This window comes from Monodon monoceros, unplaced genomic scaffold (assembly GCF_005190385.1).
Source record: "Monodon monoceros isolate NGI ecotype Baffin Bay Population unplaced genomic scaffold, NGI_Narwhal_1 Super_Scaffold_20, whole genome shotgun sequence".
In the NCBI taxonomy this organism is placed as follows: Eukaryota; Metazoa; Chordata; class Mammalia; order Artiodactyla; family Monodontidae; genus Monodon; species Monodon monoceros.
In genome coordinates, this window is record NW_021703777.1 from 38,497,929 (window position 1) to 38,523,687 (window position 25,759).

Sequence of the window (25,759 nt, forward strand, 5' to 3'; positions counted from 1 at the left end):
TAGGTGACCTCTGCCCGCTCCACCCCTTTCTCCCTCCCTCCCCGCAGGGCGCCCGCCGGTTTTCCTGGTTAGAACGCTTTGCTGTAAATTTTGCTAAACCGGGGCAAGCTCTATTCTGATCCCGGGGGCCCTGACTATTTTTTTGTACCGAATGCCGAGGACGGTTTGGGGGCCCCTGCGTTCTTTCAACCAACAGCCAACGCACAGGTTTGAGGCGGGGTGGGGGAAGGGAGGGAGGGAGAGGGGAGAGAGAGAGAGAGAGAGAGAGGAGGAGGGGGAGGGGGGAAGGGGAAGGGGAGGGGAGGCGGAGGGAGGGGAGAGAGAACACCGAAGTGAAATAGCAGCTGACAAATCCACTGGAGAAGTCAGCAGCATCAAATTCAGTTTTTTATTTTTAATTCCGTTAGAACAATCAATTTCTAGAGGCCTCAAAATAAACCTCAAACCCAAAGCACAACACAGCTCTCACGGAAAAATAGAGAGGAAAGGGGAAAAAACTCTTAAGAACAATCTCCCAGATTTAATGAGAGAGTCGCCCACATCCTCATCACCCCAGCATGGTAATTGAGCAGATCTATTAACTTGTTACACTAGATTTGTTTAAAGAGACTATTACACAGTCATTTAATCAATTTGTTACACTGCAGGTCCTGACTTATGAGACACTTGCCTTATGATTCCTTAATGACTGAATTAATTTGTTTTAATAAAACTAACATTGTGTACAAGTACATTTCTAGAAATGTAATTTTGGAGACAGAACAGCCCAATGCTTCATCTGATTAGGTCCTTTCTATGGTTTATCAAAGTCTGTAGTTTCTGACATAGCTGCTTGTATGGAGTATTTTTCTTTTTTATAGCGCCATTAATTTAATGTGGATCATTAGTTCTTTATACACATGCATGTTCTGACAAATGTACCCAATGAATAATGCAGCTAATGTGCTTAGGCCCAAATGCATCACATCATAAACAGAGACCTCTGCAAAAATAACAACAATGAAATAAAACACCCCCTCTAGTCACTGTGATCATCGTCAGGATAGCATTTCAGTTACAAGTTTTGCAGAGCAAGGTATGTTTGGCCCCAGGATTATATCAGCATAACCAACTGGGTCTAACTATGCAGTGAGCACAAATAGATTTATGGTGAATTAAGGTTGTCTTCAGAGCAGATGCAGGACAAGAAAATCGGTTTTGCACTTGATGGAAACTGACGTGTTTAGAATAAAATGTAAAGAAACAGAAAGTCCCCAAGAAAAGGGACTTGATGTTATTGATTATGTAAAATAATTAGGACATTACAAATGATAATGCACTACAAATAGTTGGCATTTATGGCTGGATTTTTTGCAGAAAGAAACGATTTAGGCTCTGAAATACCACTTGAAAAATGGGGCATGATCTGAAGGGCAATAAAAAAATTAATAATGGAGGGATTGGAATGACCAGTTTGTAACTGATAACTGATATAAATGATAACTGAATGAGCCTGCTGCAGCGGTAAACATTTGAGCTTAGAGGAATATAAGGTGAGTGATGGCCCTACATGATCACTTGAGGCATAAAGTGCTTTTGTATAATGTGTAATTATGTACAGAAGCCGAATATTGACTAACTAGTTTACTATTATTACAGGGGAGAGAGAGAAGCTGGATATATTTCCAATAAGGAGATGCTTTACAAATCTTTCTTAACAATGCTGGACAGGTAGGCGTTTGAACTTGACTTCATTTCGAAAAAGACTCTAGGCTGTACATATATTAACAGTATATTTGAATGCTTTAATGCCCTCCTTTTGGTGTCCTTTTGGAACAGAGATGGACATGAAGTTGATGAATGGAATTTGTAAATAAAAATATGGCTACTTCTGCTGTATCAAGAGTCATTATGATGATTACATACCAATGAAACTCAGCTTAGAGTTATATGAATAGAAAGAAACTTGCTCTACAAATAGTCTGAAGAAAAAGCCCTCCAAGATTTCAATAAGAGGTACAAAAATCAGATGTGGTTGTATGTATTGGTCTTGGTTAAACAATGTAATACTATTCATGGTTGGGATTCTCTTTTGAAACTATTTTTTCCAACATTGTTTTGTTGATAAAATAGGCTATTTTTGAGTCATTCATCCTAGAGTTTGTGGATAACCTGGAAGACGTCACTAGAGTTTTGGTTTTTGAAGCCTAAACATTTGTAAAACAAGGAAGAGTTTTAGAAATCAGATAGTTCTACAATTCTGACATTTTCACAAGCTACATTTATCTTTTCTCTTTCACTAGATAGAGCTCAGTGATTTCTCTGCCTGAGATAGGAATGTTTATGATGATAAATCAGTGTTGTTTAATTAGATTCATCTTTACTTCATTTTAATGTTAGCTGGAAATGTATTTCTTTAGTTTATAAAAATGAATAATTTAATCACTTCCTGGTATAAAATAAGTGGTGTGTGACCAAAAATCAATGTTGGCTCCTTTTTGGAATTTTTTGATTTATTTTAAATTCGTTATGTAATATCTTACCTTCTTGCTTTGACAAATGAATTTTATGCATTTCTTCTTATTTGTAAGCAGCTAATGTAAAATATATTTGCTATTTATTACAAAGTAAATGAATTTGACCTTTTGCCTGTCTCACCAGATGCTGTTTCTGACCATCCCAAAAAGCCTGTTTAAAGTCAACGACATGAAGCAGTTGAGGTCACAGGACTGACTCAAAGTTATTTTAATACTGGCAAAAGGTTAATTAGATCACTGCATTAAAACAGGAATAGACTTTTTTTCAACTTCATCTAAATAAGCATAGAAAAGCTTACTTTACCTTTTAAGGTTTCCTTAAAGATTCTACCTCATTTCTTAGAATGGTAAAAAATAACTCTTTGTAAATATAAGTTTTAAAGATTTCCTTTCCCAAATTTTAGTAACATTTGTCATTTATTGGGTGCTAAATATATACCAGGCACTATCTAACATACATTATACATCTTCACATACTTTGCATCATCTCATGTAATCCTCCCAATAACCCTATGAAGTATTATTATTATTATTATCCTCATTTTACAGATGAGTATACTGAGGGTCAGAGAGGTTACTTACTTGACCAAGATTAACAGAGGTGTTAATCTGGATTCAAATTCAGGCTCTAAACTTAACTGCTGCCTTTATTAAATGTATTACACATCATGTTAAAGCCACGGACTCTTTCTTAATTTGAAGCTGTTGTCTATCATATAGTTTAACGTGATAGAAGAAGAGAGGCTAAGCAATATATATAGCTATGTTGGTTCTAAGAACAGTGAACTTTTGTGCTTACCTCACACAACACTAATAAAGTATTCAGTATGAGGATAAATCAGTGTTGTTTAATTAAAACTGTCCCGTAGTGTGTATGACAGTAAACACCACCAAGTGTAAATGGCCTGCCTATTAGTGCTCTGGATAAGTACTTTACTACAGAATTCCTTATGGCCCCTGAAGAAAAAGATTTGCACTCTCCAAGGGACAGTTTCTTGTGGGACTCTGTCGCTCCTAGAGAGAAACTTCTTTCCTAGTAAATTGACTGGTGGATTAATTGAATCATATTAGTTCACGAGGATGTCCCCTAAACAAACCCTGGTAACTTTCAATGTGATTTAGGAATAGTTAGAAATTTTCAGGCATGCATCCTACTTTAGAGTTACTTTTTCTGGAGACTGGGAGGATTTGTTATTGTCTCCATACCTCAGCATTGTATTGTTTTCTATTTGTTTCACCTGGTTATTAACCTGCTTTCCCAAGTAGACTGGACTAAATATTTTGAAGGGAAAAATACATATTCTCCTCTAGTCTTTCTTCATCCAGATTATTTTTCTTCTTGGTCTCTGAAATGCAACTCTGGGACACTTGCAGGTCACAGATTGTAGAGACAATCTTCTCATAAGCTTATATTTAAAATTAATTAGAAATAGATTTAGAAATAATTAGTTAGTAGAAATATTTCTGTTTTCCAGATACTCAATATTCATTATATATTGTGGAAGATTTTTCAGTGGAATGAACCTGCACTCAGAGAGCAATGGGTGTTCCACGTTCTGCCTTCCTAATAGACTGGCCCTTCTTTGAGTGCCTGTGAAGCTAGACATCCTCTGGGACAGGGTTAAAAAGAAAGAATACCTAAAAGGAGATAAGCCAGGTAAGTCAGACAAATAACTTCATGTTGGAGCCTACATGAAATTTTCTTTTTTCCTTTATGAATGACAAGATTAAGATAATGGAATGAACATACCCACCACTCAGATTCTGGAATTACCATATTTTTAAACATAGAATTTAATTCTCATATATTAAACATGAAAATACCTCAAGTCTGCTCTAAGGGCTGCAGTATACAATCCGTGATCACCCAATCACTGCCGAGAACTAAAGATTCCAACTCCAACCTGATATACCACAGAGGCAGCAAATCCTATTTCCAAATTCCATGTGTTCAGACTTCACTTAAGCGGTTCTTGGTCAGGACTTTTTGCCTCTTGATTGCTACTGGAGGACTGAATGCTCCTGGTTTAGGTGAGCTCCAAGACAAGATGCTCCAGCTGTGAGATCTGGCCATAAAATTACAAGGCAGAACTTGCCCCTAAGAATGCATCTGGAAAACTCTTCTTAGGTTTTCTACTGGTTCTACTTTGGAATCTAGGCCTACTCTTTTGCCTTTCCTATGGGGCTTTTCTGAGATATCATGTCCATCTTACAATCTGCAGACTGTACTGAATCTCCAGACTGCATGTGAAAATGTAGTGTCTTCTGGCTTTATGACCAATGGAATAACTAAATTTAAGTGAGATAATATGTAATGTGCAAACAATAATGCTTGGCATGAAGTAATGGTATAATAATTGATAGCCATTGTTATTATTGATGTTATTATTACTATGACAGTTGCTGTTACTGTTTTTTACCCAGCTTTATTGAGATGTAATTGACATATAACATAGTGTAAGTTTAAGGTGTACAGTGTGCTGATTTCATACATGTACATAGTGTGAAATGATTACCACAATAAGATTAGTTAACATGTCTTTCACCTCACCTAATTACCATTTTTTGTTGTTCTTTTGGTGAGAACATTTAAGATTTACTGTCTTACCAACTTTTAAGTATACAGTGCAGTATTGTTAGATTATTATTGATGCTGTATGTTAGATCCTGAGAACTTATTCATCTTATGACTGGAATTTTTTACCCTTTAACCAGTATCTTCCCATGTCTCCCACCACCTAGCCCCTTACAATCACCAGACTACTCTTTGTTTCTAAAGTTCTGCTTTTTTAGATTACACATATAAATGAAATCATACAGTGTTTGTCTTTCTCTCTCTGACTTATTTCACTTAGCATAATGTCCTCAAGGTCCATCCATGTTGTTGCAAGTGGATTTCCTTCTTTCTCCTGGCTGAGTGATATTCCACCGTATATACATACATACCACATTTTGTTGTTGTGAATGGGAGGATTTTTTTCTTTTTTATGGCTAAATAATGTTATCTGTATATATACCTATCTATCTTTCTCACATTTTCTTTATTTCATTCATTTATTGATGGATACTTAGGTTGTTTCCATGTCTTGGTTATTGTGAATAGTGCTGCTGTGAAAATGGGAGTGCAAATGTCTCTTTGATACCTTGATTTCATTTCCTTTAATTTTTAAAATAACTTTTAAAAACTTTGTTTTATTTATTTATTTTTGGCTGTGTTGGGCCTTCATTGCTGCACACGGGCTTTCTCTAGTTGTGGTGAGTGGGGGCTACTCTCCGTTGTGTTGCGTGGGCTTCTCATTGCCGTGACCTCTTGTTTCAGAGCATGGGCTCTAGGCGTGTGGGCTTCAGTAGTTGTGGCATGAGGGCTCAGTAGTTGTGGCTCGTGGGCTCTAGAGCACAGGCTCAGTAGTTGTAGCGCATGGGCTCAGTAGTTGTGGCTTGCAGGCTCTAGAGCGCAGACTCAGTAGTTGTGGCGCATGGGCTGAGTTGCTCCGTAGCATGTGGGGTCTTCCTGGACCAGGGATCGAACCCACGTCCCCTGCATTGGCAGGCGGATTCTTAACCACTGCACCACCAGGGAAGTCCCTCATTTCCTTTAGATATATATCCAGAAGTAGAATTGCTGGATCATATGGTATTCTATTTTAATTTTTTGAAGAACATCCATACTGTTTTCCTTAGTGGCTGCATCAATTTACATTCTCACCAACAGTGTACAAGTCCCCTTTTCTCCCCATTCTCACCAACACTTCTCTCGTCTTTTTGATAAGAGCCTTCTCCAGGTGTGAGGTGATATCTCATTGTGGTTTTGATTAGCATTTCCCTAATGATTAGTTTTGTTGAGCACCTTTTCATAAGCGTGTTGGCTATTTGTATGTCTTCTTTGAAATAATGTCTATTCAGATCCTCTCCCCATTTTAAAATCAGATTATTTGTATTTTTTTCTTTTTTGCAGTACACGGGCCTCTCACTGTTGTGGCCTCTCCCGTTGTGGAGCACAGGCTCCGGACGCACAGGCTCAGCGGCCATGGCTCACGGGCCCAGCCGCTCCATGGCATGTGGGATCTTCCTGGACCGGGGCACGAACCCGTGTCCCCTGCATTGGCAGGCGGACTCTCAACCATTGCACCACCAGGGAAACCCTTGTTTTTTTGTATTTTTGTTATTGAGTTATATGAGTTTGCTATGATGGTTAATAAGGCCAGGTTGTATTAAGAACAACAGTGGTCATAATGATCCTCCTAATCAACTTTGACCCTTGGGATGACTTCTGAATTCTGAAGCTCCTTGATCTGAGTACAAGGCAAGGGTTGACATTTTATTTTTGGTACTCCACAGAAGCAAGAGTCAGTCTGAAGCCAGCCCCACCCCCCACCCCACACCCCTGCATCTCCTTTTATAGGATAGCAATAAACACAGCTGTATCTCATTAAATTTAATGAGTCTTCATAAAATAACCATTACATTCTGAAGGTAATGAAAGAATAACTTTGATGGTTAGTAAATAAAGTACCAAGGGCAGTTTCATCACATTCTAGGGCTGCATGGGGTGCAGGCGACATCAGGAAGGGGCTGTAGCATTTTTGTGTTAAGACCAAGACAGGGTGTGCCTGGCTTCACTGCATGAAAACCCATGGGACAACAATTTTCATTTTGGCCAGGGTTTTCCCAGCTATGCCTTGGTTGTGAGATGTGATTAAATTGATTGGCTTAAAAATCTGCTAAAGGATTTTATGTGTACCATGTCAGTGATATTGAATTTGAATACTATCATAGTAGGTTAGACCAAATAATGTATCTTATAAACATAGAGGTAGAGCAGATTGAATAGAGTATGCAGATTTATGTAAATAACCCTACAAATTCAGACTCTTCTGATCCAAGAGCCCTGGTACTTTATAAACAGGGCTGTAACATTGTAAATCAGGAGTTATTAACCTATGGTCCATGGCCCAGTAGGGTCCTGAATTTATATGCAAAATTGCATGCGTGTGTATTTTTCTAGAGAGAGGGTCCAAAGCTTTCATTGTATTCTCAAAGGGGCTCACCACCAAAAGAGTGTAAGAACCATAATATAAATATTCTAGATGGTCATATTAAATCAAATCACATTTACACTCTCTGCTTTTCAGAAAGTGTTGCTTAATTAGAATAAAAATCTGCTACTTATTTATGATCTAAGTAGAACTAACAGTTCCTGACTTTTTAATGAAATCTTTCAGTTTCTTTTGTAGACATATAAATTTAAAAAATTCTATTCTTTCATATACTTGAATTTTTCTATATTACTTTCTACCCCAGACTACTCTTTCACCTTCAGTAGTTTTTTTTTTCTAGTTTTAATTTTCAATCTTTATTTTTTTGAATTCATTTTGATACCAAGCCACCAAAGGCTTTGGTCAAAGAAAATGGGTCTGAAAATAGGCTAAGGAGGAACAAAGAAAAATGAATCTATATATAAACAATCCTTTCTGGTGCTATTTTTTTCTTCCAATTGTCTTTTAATCTAGATTATAAACTTCCTGAATTAATCTAATAATTATTCAAATATTTCAGATTGACAAATATAGCAGGAAGACTTATGTCCCTAGATTATTCCTATGAGATAGGCAGAGCATGTGTAAGATAGTTTTACTGTTATGTCAAATGAGATCCAAGGAGATGTGTTTATGGCCATAGAGTCCAGGTCTCCATAGCAAAGCGAAGGCAGAGAGTCAGAATTTTAGAGCTGGAAGGGATCTTCGATATTACTGAGTTATTCTTTACCAAGTTACAAAAAAAAAAAACCTTTAACCTAGAACTCTTCTCCTAAATCGCAACCTAGAACTTACTTATGACACTGTATCACCAAAGGCAATCAGGTGTGTGTTTGGGATCAAAGTAAACACAGCACTCTCAATGTATACCAACTCAAGGATAATTTCCAATTTGGCTGGTTCTTTTTTCTCCTGTGATTGTATGTATGTGTGTATCCATGTACATACATATACAAATGTAAGTATGTAGAAGCCCAAACATATAAAGTGCCGTTTATATATAGCCATAGTGAATTATTTCCTTTTCTTGGATCCCAACAATCTTCTATGTAAGCAAGATAATCTTCTTTATTTAACAGGACCTAATTTCTCTCAAAATGAAGGCATTCTGGGTCAGGGATACTCTGGAAGTGTCACTGGTCACAATTTTGTTGTTGTTGTTGTGAAAATTGTAAACTGAGTGGACACACCAGAAGGACAGAGGATCTATATAAGTAGCCTTACAATTTCATCATTTTGGGATATATAACATCACAAATAAGTCTATGTCTAGCCTCATGCTGATGGATGGTTGGCATTAATTGAGATAATGTGTAGAAAAGTATTTAGTGGCTACATATCCCTTAACAAACATAAGGTCATTACTCACTAATCTGGAAGAATATTTCTTCTCTCTTGATTAAACAAATGTAATAGAAACTCTAGTATCTTTTCTTATAATGTGCCTGTAAAACACAGTGAGAAAATTAGCAGCATACTCTTGGTTTATGGAACCAGGAGCATCCTCATTTCTTAGGAATCAGAGAGGATTCCAAATCCTTGAGCCTATGGATTTTTATTTCCCAAATCTTATTATACTTATTGTAGCTCCTAATGAGAACATCCTTTGGGAAGTTGGAGATTGAGCATAATTTCTGATATTTCGGGGGGATCTGATATTTCAGCTCAGCTGAATGCTCCAATTAGACACTCTAGTTGCCATTTGGAAAAAATGGTCGGTTGCCTCTTTGTGGTCTGGGCTGCTTAATGAAGCTGTTGAAGACTTTTCAGTTAATCTTTAATCTTTTGGCCTCTGTAAAGTTCCCTACCTGTTGAATAGGTCACTACCTTCAAACAATGCATTCATGAACTCTTAAATAGGCTTGAACCCGTGGAACAGTTCCAGAGTCTTAGGACATAATTTGACTATTACATTAGTAATTGGAATATAAAGATAAGAATAGATTTTTCTGAGTCCTTCTGTTCTTAGAACCCTAATTAATGATCAAAGAAAAGTGCTAAATGCTTCTAAAGGAGGTTCCTGTCTTGCCAATAAAAATGTTCCACCCACTATTTCCATTTTTATATCTTCTCTATCTTTGGAAGTAGGCAGAGATGTGAATCCATTCACAAGTGCAGACTCACATTAACACCAGAAAACAGAAACATGGGAAAGCATTTAATGACCTTAACAGTAAACTATTGTGTGTGTATGTTGCACACTCTTACTTACATATAAAATAATTATCATTATTTTATTGTAGCATGGTTGTCATTTTTGTTGCATTATGAATATCGCAGATCCAATTTTTTTTTTTACTACCACAGCAGTTTCTGAAGACGTGTAAACCCATAGTGTTATTACTCTCTAATCTAGCTGAGGTGATGAAATAGTGCCAAAACTCTCATTGTAATTTCATTAACATATTCATGAGTCGTACTTTTGCAGTGTTGCAGAAACAACACAAATTGGTTTGTGGATTGTGAACTCCCCCTTCTTCTTCTCTCCAGAAGCACAGACTGTGGATTAGCAAGTCAAGTTGGTCCACAAACTTCTGTTTTAAAATTTTTTTTATTTTTTGCCCGTGCTGTGTGGCATTTGGGATCCTAGTTCCCTAACCAGGGATCGAACCCACACCCCCTGCAATGGAAGCTTGGAGTCTCAACCACTGGACTGCCAGGGAAGTCCCAGGTCCACATGCTTCTGAACACTGAATTGCCTAAGTTTTCTGCTCTGCCCTCATTTCCATATTTTATGATTCTTGTGTAGTTGAATGCCATGTGAATGGACATACCATCCAATAGAAGAACAAGAATTGAGGTTTGAATGGCTTCGAAAAATGGAAGTTCTGGAAAAGCCAGACTAAATTGCCCTGCTAGAAGAAAACATTTCTTTTTTGGTTGTTCTTGATGTTTGTTCTCTTTCTTTTTTCTTTTGAATGGGGGTTAAAAGCACATTTGCAGTTTGACTGAAATTGGCTGTCAGTCTACCAAGTCAGTTTTCTTCCCTCCTTGGCAGACAACTAGACTACATTTTTCCAGCCTCCCTTGCATTTAGATGAGACCATAGTACTGATTTCAGGCCAATGGAATGTGGGTGGGAGATACGCACATCACTTCTACGTCTGACCCAAGGCACAGTCTCTGTGATGTTCTACCCTCCCTCTTGCTCCATCTACTGGACACACACTTATCCTTAGGGCAACTCTGGCAGCTGATAGTTGAAGATGACAGAACCTTCATCAGCCTGGGTCCCTGAATGACTGCATGGAATTCCTGCTCTCCATTCCTTCCTGAACCTTTGTGATAACCTGCTGAGATCTTAGATTTTATCTTTTAAAACATTTAGCATTATCTTAACTAATTCAATGATATCTTTATTATCCAGATTTTGTACTCTTAATAAACTCAGTTGCTATTATTTAAAATTTTATTTGACATGAGAACTTTGAGGATTAAATGTATGGTTCATTTCTGCTGTTTGTTGTATTTTCTTGCTGTGGTTATATCTTTTAGCTTCTTTGTGACCCATTTTTACTAATTACCTGCCCTGAAGGGACATTATACAATTAACTAAACCCAGTTCTTCTATCTCTCATAGTAAACTAAGTATTGAGAGAAATATCTGTGAACATATTCAAGTTCTAGATAGAACACTGAAGTCCACCTGTTAGTTAACTAGAAAACTAGAAAAGTCAACTTTGCTCAGCACCCTGCATATTTCAGAAGTTAAACACTGGGAATAGTGATGATTTTTAAAGCTTATGCAGTGCTTTTGGCTTTTCAAAACACTTCCACATAATAATGTACAATGAAATGTATGTTTGCTCAGTTCTTTGAAAAGTTTAGGTAAGAGATTTTTCTGAAGATGAAACATGCAACTTTAAATGAAAAATCTGTATTATAGTAACAACAACAACAAAATCACGCACTGTTAACACATTGAAAAATGTATTTTACTCCTAACTTTAGTAGGCAACTAGGGAAAGTTACTCAAGGTGACCAGCTCTTCTTTGTTAGCACTGCTTTTGATTTATATGTTATGTTGCTATGGTACTTTCAAACAATGTAAAGCCTTTTAGGCTTTGTGTGGGCAGTTAAAGATGGCTGATACCAAGGCACAATAAGAAATTTATTATTGAAACTTTAAGAGTAGATAATCAGGGTACGAGTTGGTACTGATGTACAAAAGATCACGAATTCTGGGCTTTTTCTAGCTTATTTGAGAGGCTATGTAGAAATCTGGATGAAGTTTAAATGTGTTATAAAATGTCTTTGGTACCTCTCACCCCAGCCAAGAATCCATTATATTTAGAGTTCAGAGCTTTTTTGAGCAGATGACAGGCAATGTATGAGGTATCCCATGTTTATATAGATCTGAATTATAAATATGTTTTATTTAATTTTTCCATGGAAAGATTGCTGTGGGCTCACATTGTTCACATGGCATAATGCAGCATAACTGATTTAATTAAAGCTTGTTTCTTGGCATGCAGTCTCTCTATATGGGAGGGATTGCTTTTTCCATGGGAAAAACTATCAGTGGGTAACACAATTTAAGAGACAACTGCAGAATACATCCTCTGCTCTTTTTTCAGGCTTCAATCCATTGCTCAATTTAAGTTTGGAAATACTGCTTGTCAAAGATTTATTGACACATGAATTTTACAACAAAATATCAGCGCACCTACTGCTTGGATTTCTAGCTCATTTATTTTACAGTATACAGCTAATCCAATCTACTGCTGCAAACATGGTTTGTGCAGTTATGCTTAGATACAGCACAATGGTTTTCTTTAAACTGGAGGGTTTTTTGAAGTTTTATTTTCTTTCCCTGGGCAGATAAAAGTGGATGAGACCTATTTTACTTGATAAACATGATGGTGTTGAGTCCATAAGTGGAAGAGTGGGGTTTGCAGAACTGAGAGGCTCTGGTTGCCTTTGAGACCAGCGAGACAGTGTCTTCTGAACTGAAGCTTAAGGGAAGACTCTAGGGAAGCGTGGTGCAAGAACTAGGGGGTGACTAGTAGAGAAATATCTGTAAAACTCTTGAAGAAAGATGCCTTAAAGGGGAAGAACTTATTTTATTCAATTCTGTTACGTTATTGGTGAGCCGAATTAAAGTGGAGGAGAAGAAAGTGTTTAGAATTTGCATTTAAAAAAGATGAAAAACGTAAGTGAAAGGGTCAATTTCTTTTTCTTCTTTGTATTATTTTTAATTTTAAGGATAGTGTATGCTTATTGAGAGAGACTTAGCCTCACTCTCCAGGGATTACCACTGTGAACTGCGTAACATATAGCCTGACTCTCTTTTTGCATATTTAAACACGTTAATTAAAAAGTAAAGGTTCATCCTAGACATGTGTTCTATGACCAGCTTTTTTTTTAAACATCTTTACTGGAGTATAATTGCTTTACAATGGTGTGTTAGTTTCTGCTGTATAACAAAGTGAATCAGCTGTACATATACATATATCACCATATCCCCTCCCTCTTGCGTCTCCCTCCCACCCTCCCTATATCACCTCTCTAGGTGGTCACAAAGCACTGAGATGATCTCCCTGTGCTATGCGGCTGCTTCCCACTAGCTATCTGTTTTACATTTGGTAGTATATATATATGTCCATGCTGCTCTCTCACTTCGTCTCAGTTTACCCTTCCCCCTCCCCATGTCCTCAAGATGTTCTCTACATCTGCGTCTTCCTGTCCTGCCCCTAGGTTCATCAGAACCATTTTTTTCCTTTAGATTCTATATATATGTGTCAGCATGCAGTATTTGTTTTCCTCTTTCTTACTTACTTCACTCTGTATGACAGACTCTACATCCATCCACCTCACTACAAATAACTCAGTTTCATTTCTTTTTATGGCTGAGTAATATTCCATTGTATATATGTGCCACATCTTCTTTATCCATTCATCTGTCAATGGACACTTAGGTTGCTTCCATGTCCTGGCTATTGTAAATAGAGCTGCAATGAACACTGTGGTACATGACTCTTTTTGAATTATGGTTTTCTCAGGGTATATGCCCAGTAGTGGGATTGCTGGGTAGTGGGATTGCTGGGTCATATGGTAATTCTATTTTTAGTTTTTTAAGGACCCTCCATACTGTTCTCCATAGTGGCTATATCAATTTACATTCTCACCAATAGTGCAGGAGGGTTCCCTTTTCTCCATACCCTTTCTAGCAATTATTTTTTTTAGATTTTTTGATGATGGCTATTCTGAGCAGTGTGAGGTGATACCTCATTGTAGTTTTGATTTGCAGTTCTCTAATGATTAGTGATATTGAGCATCCTTTCATGTGTTTGTTGGCAATCTGTATATCTTATTTGGAGAAATGTCTGTTTAGGTCTTCTGCCCATTTTTGGATTGGGTTGTTTGGTTTTTTTGATATTGAGCTGCATGAGCTGCTTGTAAATTTTGGAGATTAATCCTTTGTCAGTTGCTTCATTTGCAAGTATTTTCTCCCATTCTGAGGGTTGTCTTTTCGTCTTGTTTATGGTTTCCTTTGCTGTGCAAAAGCTTTTAAATTTCATTAGGTCTCATTTGTTTATTTTTGGTTTTATTTCCATTTCTCTAGGAGATGGATATGACTGGCTTTTAAGAAAATTCACCAATATATTATGACAACCTATCTTTGTTCATACAACATAGAGTATGTGGTAGGCAAAATTCTAAGAATGACCTCTAATGACCTTTGCCCTTGCATTGATCCCTCCCCTTTTAGTGTGGGCGGAATCTCTGAATATGTTGAGATATCACTTCCTTGATTATGTTACAATAAAGCAAGAGGAGGATTATCTGGATCTTCCTTTAGAGAGTTTTTTTCTAGTGGATGAGTAGTAGGAATCAGTGATTCGAAGCCCGAGGGGGATTCACTGTGAGGCAGATTAGCCTTGAACACTTCTGCTGCCGCTGTGTTGTGAACTGCTTATGGAGAAGCCAGATGAGAAGGCGTGTAGGCAGCCTCCAGCAGTGGAGAGCAGTCAGTTGACAGCCAGCCAGGACATGGGAACCTTAGCTCTGCAGAACTGAAAGAACTGAGAATCTGCCAGCAACCTGAAGGAACTTGGAAGTGGATTCTTCCCTACCTGAGCCTCCAGAGGAGAGAAGGCAGCCTGGCTGATACCTTGATTGCAACCCTGTGAGACCCAAAGCAGGAGACCCAGCTGCCCTGTGCCAGACTTCTGCCCCACTGAAACATGAGCTCATAAATGGGGGTTGTTTTAAGCCATGAGGTTTGTGGGAATTTGTTACACAGCAATAGAAAATTAATACAGTGTAGGTGATTCCTCTCTGCTTCACATTCCTCATCTGACTTCAGGGAGGCAAAAGGTCAAACAAAAGGAGCTTCAGAATTATAGAAATGTCATGTTCATTTATTCACTCAACAATAGTTTTGGATTATTACTATGTGCCAATCATGATTCTAAGTGCTGGGGATACATCTATGGGCAAAGCAGACAGAAATGTAGGTAGTTGATCTCTTAAAGGGGTGGAAGGGAATTGTTGTGTTACAATAATGCACATATGTTTCGCACTTTATATATTACAAAGCATTTTTTTCATACATGTTCTTATTCTGTTTCCTACTGAAGTTTTCACTATGAGGCAGGTATTATTATTACTCTCTTTTAATAGGTATGCAAACCAATGCTCCTGTCCTAGAGATGAAGGGACTCCACAAGCTCACCCAGCTCCTAATGGCTTCAGGGATCTGTTCTTAGTAGTAGTATTTTAAGGAGTGTTTGCAATGTACCTGACGTTTGTGTTGAAGGCTTTACAGGAATTATCTGAGTTAATCTTCACAACCACTCTGTAAGGTTGATAACTATATCTATCCTCATTTTATAGATGAGGAACTTGAGAGTGATCAAGGCTAAACAACTTTTCCATGCTGAAGCCAAGATCCAAACCCTGGCAGTCTGACTCCAAGATCCATCTTCTAAATCCTAAACTGCCTCCCCCAGGCCAACATTACTGTGCTGGCCTTCCAGAAGGACTGGCTGTAAGTGCACATTTGTACTCTGCTGCCTGTTACTTTAGGGCTTATGTATGTCTTCAGTTTTTATGATTTTAAGCTGCATTTTTGCTCATGTTTCTTGTTTTACCATGTAGGTTACTTTTTTAACCCATGAAATGTGAAGTCATTGTTAAACAGAAAATGGTAGTTTATATTCTTTATAGTTTTCATTGAGAACATTGTAACATAAGGAACACTATCATAGGGCCAAGAATCGTCTACTTATTAAACTTTTATCTCTAACAATGGAACAAAAAAGTTTAGAAGTTTAGATTTATGCCCCTTCTGTTCTCTCAGCAGCTTACTCTGGATTGTTAATCCATGAATGTACACTTGTCTCAGATAGACGATAAATCTTGAAGAGAAGTTCCAAGTTTTAAGCATTTCTCTCATATCTAGAGTACTGGTATTCTAGACACAATAAGGTACATCTTCATTAAATTAAATCTCAACTTATCTCCAACTGTATTGAAATTACTCCCTCCCCTCTTCCCCCACTAGCCCATCTCATTTCTTGAAAGTAAGAATTTCCATGTTAGCTGTCTTCCTTCCTTTGCTCTATAAAAACCTCTTTCCAATTTCAGTTGGTACTCTGGTGTTCTACGGTTTGATTAATGAGTTCATGTTTAAGCTGTCCATTCTATTTAAAACCATAATAACTTTGATTATGTCCCCTTCACCCTCTGTCACTAAAGCTAAATAGTCTTACTTTAAAAAAGTTTAACCTCAAAGACTATAACCTCAGCCATCCCATTTATTATTATTGAAGTAGTCTTTCTCCAGGTCTCTCTTTTTTGTGCTATGGGGACCAGAATTGTGTGTATAATTTATAATTTGGTGTAAGAGTAAGATACTGCTTTTTAATTTTATTTATACTGCCTCTTGGATTGATGTTTGATAATTTTGTACTCTTCGCTGCAGCAGGACCCTGGGCAAGGCTCACAATGACTTGTAGGTTCATTTCCTGGGCAGTGACAGTCTGCTCAGTATCTTCTGTGTGTGTTTGGAAGTTTCCTTAACATACTACTGTGGTAATATTTTATATCTGGTTAAAAACTATGTTAAATTATATATATATATATATATATAATACATACATATATATATTTAAATGTTATTTGAAAGGGCTTTTGTAAAGAAGAGGTAATAGCCTCTGTAGAAAACACTTTCTGGTATAAACTGATATTTTTAGACATCCAAATCAGGTTTTGTGTTAGGTTGCTATTTCATACAATTTAACTGGATGATAGAATCTTAGTGATAATTTTATTCAAATTCCTTTTTTAATAGATGAAACTGAGGCCTAGAAAAGGCAAGTGATAGGATCTAGGTGGGCCAGCTACTTGAGCAGTGAGAATTGGGTAAGGAAACAAAACAAATACATTGAATGAAAGAAGAGACAGTTGGGTTAAATATAAGACATATTACACTGTTATGAATTTTTTGATTTTTGTTTCTTTTCCTTATAAAGTAGGAAAGCTAAGAGCTGAAGAACCACCATTTTAATTGTCTTTAAAAGTCACCTGTGAATACCCCCTCCTTATTTTTTTTTTAGTGTGTGTGTGTAATAGATTAAAAACAACAAGAAGCAAAGGAAAAGACACAAATACTTGTTATCAAAGTGGATTGAGGTCTTGGAGCCTATAGACTGGCCCTGGAAACATTGTGATTCCCAGTGGAATCACAATATAATGGAAACATTATATTCCCGTGGTATAGTCTGGAATTAGAAAGGAACTTCCTTCTCAATTCATACATAAAACCATGTAGTTGACTACAGTTAGGAGTTAATGTGTAAGTGCTAAATTGTATTTAGATATTTAATTTATCTGAATTTCAGGTATTATATATAGCTTTAAAAATACTCCTTATCATTGTTATATTAATATTTTGATAAATAGTTCCTTTTTTATTTAAAAGATGAAAAATGTGATCATGTTTCTCTGGTTACCTAGATAATTGAAAGTTTGACTTCCATGCGTAAAAGTACTGTTTCTCTTCTAGATGAGGTTTATTCTAACTGCAGAGTATTCAGGAAAAATAAGCATGCTGAATTTCTACACCTACACATGTGAAGTGATGACAGCAAGTGTTTTGACATAATGAAGCTTTTCTGCCACTGTCACAATTTTGATTGACATACAGATGATATCGTTCTAAAATTTCTAAACTTTCTACAGTTATTTATTTCACTATTTTACAGTGCTCAGTGCCTACAACAACTTGGATATTTCATATTGTAGGAGCTCTCCTTCCTTAACATTTTTCTGACAATTGCATTGAAGGCATACTCAGTTTTTCCCACTCAATTTCTCCTATTTCTTTGAAGTTAGTTTCTTATCCTTCCCCATTAATCTCACAGTGACTCAATTTTAATAACAATTGTCAAGGGAATATTATAAAGGTCTTTTGGAAATTCAATGTCAAGATAACTTTTATGAACCTACAAAATGTATTCGCTCCTTGTTATAGAAATCTTGTGTCATTTACAAGGTGATCTTAACCTGTATCGAAACTTCTGTATAAAGCATTGGCTTTGCTCCTAATTGATAATATTGCCTGGGATATTTGATTTCAGGAGTGGAAGAAGAACAGTAGAGTGTACTAGTGGCCAGTAGGTTAAATTCCACTGTTATTAGAGTATTGTAAAATTTTGAATTAATTTCAAAAATCTGTATGTTAGGGGATTTCATACAAAATATTTATATCTCTAAGATTTCTATCTTCTCTTCAATAATTAGAAGAGGTGAAAACAATTGGTTTGCATCCCACATGTCAGTAGTCGGAATGTTTTTAAAAATTTTATTTAATTTTATTATTTTTTATTGAAGTACAGTTGATTTATATTGTTATATTAGTTTCAGGTGTACAACATAGTGATTCAATATTTTTATAGATTATAGTCCATTTAAAGTTATAAAACATTGGTTATATTCCCTATACATTATATCCTTGTATATTATTGATTTTATTTTATTTTTTTAATTAATTTTTTAACATTTTTATTGGAGTATAATTGCTTTACAATGGTGTGTTAGTTTCTGCTTTATAACTAAGTGAATCAGTTATACATATACATATATCCCTATATCCCTTCCCTATTGCGTCTCCCTCCCTCCCACCCTCCCTATCCCATCCTTCTAGCTGGTCACAAAGCACTGAGCTGATCTCCCTGTGCTATGCGACTGCTTCCCACTAGCTATCTATGTTACATGTGGTAGTGTATATATGTCCATATATACACTACCACTTTCTCACTTTGTCCCAGCTTACCCTTCCCCCTCCCTGTGTCCTCAAGTCCATTCTCTAGTAGGTCTGCATATTTATTCCCTTCTTGCCCCTAGGTTCTTCATGACCATTTTGTTTTGTTTTGTTTTTTTAGACTCCATATATATGTGTTAGCATACAGTATTTGTTTTTCTCTTTCTGACTTACTTCACTCTGTATGACTGACTGTACGTCCATCCACCTCACTAAAAATAACTCAATTTCGTTTCTTTTTATGGCTGAGTAATATTCCATTGTATATATGTGCCACATCTTCTTTATCCATTCATCTGTCAATGGACACTTAGGTTGCTTCCATGTCCTGGCTATTGTAAATGGAGCTGCAATGAACATTGTGGTACATGACTCTTTTTAAATTATGGTTCTCTCAGGGTATATGCCCAGTAGTGGGATTTCTGGGTCATATGGTAGTTCTATTTTTAGTTTTTTAAGGACCCTCCATACTGTTCTCCATAGTGGCTGTATCAATTTACATTCCCACCAACAGTGTATGAGGGTGCCCTTTTCTTCATACCCTTTCCAGCATTTATTGTTTGTAAATTTTTTGATGATGGCTATTCTGACTGGTGTGAGATGATATCACGTTATACTTTTGATTTACATTTCTCTAATGATTAATGATGTTGAGCATTCTTTCATGTGTTTTTTGGCAATCTGTATATCTTCTTTGGAGAAATGTCTGTTTAGGTCTTCTGCCCATTTCTGGATTGGGTTGTTTGCTTTTTGGATATTGAGCTGCATGAGCTGCTTGTAAATTTTGGAGATTAATCCTTTGTCAGTTGCTTCATTTGCAAGTATTTTCTCCCATTCTGAGGTTTGTCTTTTCATCTTGTTTATGGTTTCCTTTGATGTGCAAAAGCTTTTAAATTTCATTAGGTCCCATTTGTTTATTTTTGTTTTTATTTCCATTTCTCCAGCAAGGGTCAAAAAAGATCTTGCTGTGATTTATATCATAGAGTGTTCTGCCTATGTTTTCCTCTAAGAGTTTGATAGTGTCTGGCCTTACATTTGGGTCTTAAATCCATTTTGAGTTTATTTTTGTGTATGGTGTTACGGAGTGTTCTAATTTCATTCTTTTACATGTGCCTGTACAGTTTTCCCAGCACCACTTACTGAAAAGGCTGTCTTTCCTCCATTGTATATTCTTGCCTCCTTTATCAAAGATAAGGCAACCATATGTGCATGGGTTTATCTCTGGGCTTTCTGTCCTGTTCCATTGAACTATATTTCTGTTTTTGTGCCAGTACCATACTGTCTTGATTACTGTAGCCTTGTAGTATAGTCTGAAGTCAGGGAGGCTGGTTCCTCCAGCTCCGTTTTTCTTTCTCAAGATTGCTTTGGCTATTCGGGGTCTTTTGTGTTTCCATACAAATTGCGAAATTTTTTGTTCTAGTTCTGTGAAAAATGCCATTGGTAGTTTGATAGGGATTGCACTGAATCTGTAGATTGCTTTGGGTAGTAGAGTCATTTTCACAACGTTGATTCTTCCAATCCAAGAACATGGTATATCTCTCCATCTATTTGTATCATCTTTAGTTTCTTTCATCAGTGTCTTATAATTTTCTGCATACAGGTCTTTTGTCTCCTTAGGTAGGCTTATTCCTAGGTATTTTATTCTTTTTGTTGCAATGGTAAATGGGACTGTTTTCTTAATTTCACTTTCAGATTTTTCGTCATTGGTGTATAGGAATGCAAGAGATTTCTGTGCATTAATTTTGTATCCTGCTACTGTACCAAATTCATTGATTAGTTCTAGTAGTTTTCTGGTAACATCTTTAGGATTCTCTATGTATAGTATCATGTCATCTGCAAACAGTGACAGCTTTCCTTCTTCTTTTCTGATTTGGATTCCTTTTATTTCCTTTTCTTCTCTGATTGCTCTGGCTAAAATTTCCAAAACTATGTTGAATAATAGTGGTGAGAGTGGGCAACCTTGTCTTGTTCCTGATCTTAGTGGAAGTGGTTTCAGTTTTTCACCATTGAGGACGATGTTGGCTGTCGGTTTGTTTGGCCTTTATTATGTTGAGGTAAGTTCCCTCTATGCCCACTTTCTGGAGGGTTTTTATCATAAATGGGTGTTGAATTTTGTCAAAAGCTTTCTCTGCACCTACTGAGATGATCATACGGTTTTTCTCCTTCAATTTGTTAATATGCTGTATCACATTGATTGATTTGTGTATATCGAAGAATCCTTGCACTCCTGGGATAAACCTCACTTGATCATGGTGTATGATCTTTTTAATGTGCTGTTGGATTCTGTTTGCTAGTATTTTATTCAGGATTTTTGCATCTATGTTCATCTGTGATATTGGCCTGTAGTTTTCTTTCATTGTGACTTCTTTGTCTGGTTTTGGTATCAGGGTGATGGTGCCCTCATAGAATGAGTTTGGGAGTGTCCTGCCTCTGCTATATTTTGGAAGTGTTTGAGAAGGATAGGTGTTAGCTCTTCTCTACATGTTTGATAGAATTCGCTTGTGAAGCCATCTGGTCCTGGGCTTTTGTTTGTTGGAAGATTTTTAATCACACTTTCAATTTCAGTGCTTGTGATTGGTCTGTTCATATTTTCTATTTCTTCCTGGTTCAGTATCGGCAGGTTGTGCATTTCTAAGAATTTGTCCATTTCTTCCAGGTTGTCCATTTTATTGGCATATAGTTGCTTGTAGTAATCTCTCATGATCCTTTGTATTTCGGCCATGTCAGCTGTTACTTCCCTTTTTTCATTTCTAATTCTATTGATTTGAGTCTTCTCCCTTTTTTTCTTGATGAGTCTGGCTGATGGTTTATCAATTTTGCTTATCTTCTCAAAGAACCAGCTTTTAGTTTTATTTATCTTTGCTATCATTTCTTTTCTTTTTTTTTTCTTTTTTCGGTACACGTGTCTCTCACTGTTGTGGCCTCTCCCATTGCGGAGCACAGCCTCCAAACGCGCAGGCTCAGCGGCCATGGCTCACGGACACAGCTGCTCCGCAGCATGTGGGATCTTCCCAGACCGGGGCACGAACCCGTGTCCCCTGCATCGGCAGGTGGACTCTCAACCACTGCGCCACCAGGGAAGTCCCTCCTTCATTTCTTTTTCATTTATTTCTGATCTGATCTTTATGATTTCTTTCCTTTTGCTAACTTGGTAGTTTTTTTTGTTCTTCTTTCCCTATTTGCTTTAGGTGTAAGGTTAGATTGTTTATTTGAGATGTTTCTTGTTTCTTGAGATAGCATTGTATTGCTATAAACTTCCCTCTTAGCACTGCTTTTGCTTCATCCCATAGGTTTTGGGTCGTTGTGTTTTCATTGTCATTTGTTACTAGGTATCTTTTGATTTTCTCTTTGATTTCTTCAGTGATCTCTTGGTTATTAATTAGTGTATTGTTTAGCCTCCATATGTTTGTATTTGTTACTGATTTTTTCCTGTAATTTATATTTAGTCTCATAGTGTTGTGGTCAGAAAAGATACTTGATACAATTTCAATTTTCTTAAATTTACCAAGGCTTGGTTTGTGACCCAAGATATGATCTATCCTGGAGAATGTTCCATGAGCACTTGAGAAGAAAGTGTATTATGTTGTTTTTGGATGGAATATCCTATAAATATCACTTAAGTCCATCTTGTTTAATGTATCATTTAAAATGTGTTTCCTTATTTATTTTCATTTTGGGTGATCTGTCCATTGGTGAAAGTGGGGTGTTAAAGTCCCCTCATATGATTGTGTTATTGTTGATTTCCCCGTTTATGGCTGTTGGTATTTGTCTTATATATTGAGGTGCTCCTACGTTGGGTGCCTAAATATTTACAATTGTTATATCTTCTTCTTGGATCGATCCCTTGTTTATTATGTAATGTCCTTCTTTGCCTCTTGTAATAGTCTTTGGTTTAAAGTCATTTTGTTTGATATAAGAATTGTTACTCCAGCTTTCTTTTGATTTCCATTTGCATGGAATATCTTTTTCCACCCCCTCACTTTCAGTCTGTATGTTTCCCTAGGTCTGTAGTGGGTTTCTTGTAGACAGCACATATACGGGTCTTGTTTTTGTATCCATTCAGCCAGTCTGTGTCTTTTGGTTGGAGCATTTAATCCATTTACATTTAAGGTTATTATCGATATGTATGTTCCTATTACCATTTTCTTAATTGTTTTGGGTTTGTTATTGTAGGTCTTTTCTTACTTTTGTGTTTCCTGACTAGAGAAGTTCCTTTAGCATTTGTTGTAAATTTGGTTTGGTTGGGGTGAATTCTCTTAGCTTTTGCTTGTCTGTAAAGGTTTTAATTTCTCCGTCAAATCGGAATGAGATCCTTGCTGGATAGAGTAAACTTGATATAGGTTTTTCCCTTTCATCACTTTAAATATGTCCTGCCACTCCCTTATGGCTTGCAGAGTTTCTCCTGAAACACCAGCTGTTAACCTTATGGGGATTCCCTTGTATGTTATTTGTTATTTTTCCCTTGCTGCTTTTAATATTTTTTCTTTGTATTTAATTTTTCGTAGTTTGACTAATATGTGTCTTGGTGTGTTTCTCCTTGGATTTATCCTCTATGGGGCTCTCTGTGCTTCCTGGACTTGATTGACTATTTCCTTTCCCATATTAGGGAAGTTTTCAACTATAATCTCTTCAAATATTTTCTCAGTTCCTTTCTTTTTCTCTTCTTCTTCTGGGACCCCTATAATCTGAATGTTGGTGCGTTTAATATTGTCCCAGAGGTCTCTGAGACTGTCCTCAGTTCTTTTCATTCTTTTTTCTTTATTCTGCTCTGCAGTAGTTATTTCCACTATTTTATCTTCCAGGTCACTTATCCATTCTTTTGCCTCAGTTATTCTGCTATTCATCCCTTCTAGAGAATTTTTAATTTCATTTATTGGGTTGTTCATGATTGTTTGTTAGCTCTTTAATTCTTCTAGGTCCTTGTTAAACATTTCTTGTATTTTCTCCATTCTATTTCCAAGATTTTGGATCATCTTTACTATCATTATTCTGAATTCTTTTTCAGGTAGACTGCCTATTTCCTCTTCATTTGTTTGGTATGGTGGGGTTTTACCTTGCTCCTTCATCTGCTGTGTGTTTCTCTGTCTTCTCATTTTGCTTAACTTACTGTGTTTGGGGCCTCCTTTATGCAGGCTGCTGGTTCGTAGTGTCCCGTTGTTTTTGGTGTCTGTCCCCAGTGGCTAAGGTTGGTTCAGTTGGTTGTCTAGGCTTCCTGGTGGAGGGGACTAGTACCTGTGTTCTGGTGGATGAGGCTGGATCTTGTCTTTCTGGTGGGCAGGTCCACGTCTGGTGGTGTGTTTTGGGGCGTCTGTGACCTTATTATGATTTTAGGCAGCCTCTCTGATAATGCGTGGGGTTGTGTTCCTGTCTTGCTAGCTGTTTGGCATAGGGTGTCGAGCACTGTAGCTTGCTGGTCGTTGATTGGAGCTGGGTCTTGGCATTGAGATGGAGATCTCTGGGAGGTTTTCACTGTTTGATATTATGTGGAGCTGGGAGGTCTCTGGTGGACCAATGTCCTGAACTTGTCTCTCCCACTGCAGAGGCACAGACCTGATGCATGGCTGGGGCACCAAGAGCCTGTCATCCACACGTCTCAGAATAAAAGGGAGGAAGAAAGAAAAAGATAAAATTAAATTAAATAAAATGAAAAAACGTTATTAAAATAAAAAACAAAAAATAATTATTAAAAATTTTTTTAAAAGTATTTTAAAAAAAAGAAAGAAAGAACAACAAGCCAAAAAACAAATCCACCAATGATAACAAGAGCTGAAAACTATACTAAAAAACAAAAAAAAATTGACAGGGCCCTAAGACAAATGGTAGAAGCAAAGCTATACAGAGAAAATCACACACAGAAGCATACGCATGCACACTCACAAAAAGAGAAAAAGGGAAAAAAAAAAATACATCGTTGCTCCCAAAGTCCACCTCCTCAATTTGGGATGATTCGTTTTCTATTCAGGTGTTCCACAGATGCAGGGTACATCAAGTTGACTGTGGAGATTTAATCCACTGCTCCTGAAACTGCTGGGGGAGATTTCCCTTTCTATACTTTGTTCGCACAGCTCCCAGGGTTCAGCTTTGGATTTGGCCTCGCCTCTGCGTGTAGGTCGCCTGAGGGCGTCTGTTCTTCACTCAGACAGGACGGGGTTAAAGGAGCCGCTGATTCAGGGGCTCTGGCTCACTCAGGCCGGGGGGAGGGAGGGGTACGGATGCCGGGCGAGCCTGTGGCGGCAGAGGGCAGCGTGACGTTGCACCAGCTTGATGCGCACCATGCGTTCTCCTGGGGAAGTTGTCCCTGGATCATGGTATCCTGGCAGTGGTGGGCTGCACAGGCTCCCGGGAGGGGAGGTGTGGATAGTGACCTGTGCTCGCACACAGGCTTCTTGGTGGTGGCAGCAGCAGCTTTAGCGTCCCGTGCCCATCTCTGGGGTCCATGCTGATAGCTGCGGCTCGCGCCCATCTCTGGAGCTCCTTTAAGCATTGCTCTTAATCCCCTCTCCTCGCCCACCAGGAAACAAAGAGGCAATAAAAAGTCTCTTGTCTCTTCGGCAGCTCCAGCCTTTTTCTCGGACTCCCTCCGTGCTAGCCGTGGTGTACTAACCCCTTCAGGCTGTGTTCACGCAGCCAACCCCAGTCCTCTCCCTGGGATCCGACCTCTGAAGCCCGAGCCTCAGCTCCCAGCCCCCGCCTGCCCCAGCAGGTGAGCAGACAAGCCTCTCGCTCTGGTGAGTGCTGGTCGGCACCGATCCTCCATTTGGGAATCCCCGCGCTTTGCCCTCCACACCCCTGTTGCTGTGCTCTCCTCCGTGGCTCTGAAGCTTCCCCCCCACCCCCCGCCACCTGCAGTCTCCATCTGCGAAGGGGCTTCCTAGTGTGTGGAAACCTTTCCTCCTTCACAGCTCCCTCCCACTGGTGCAGGTCCCGTCCCTATTCTT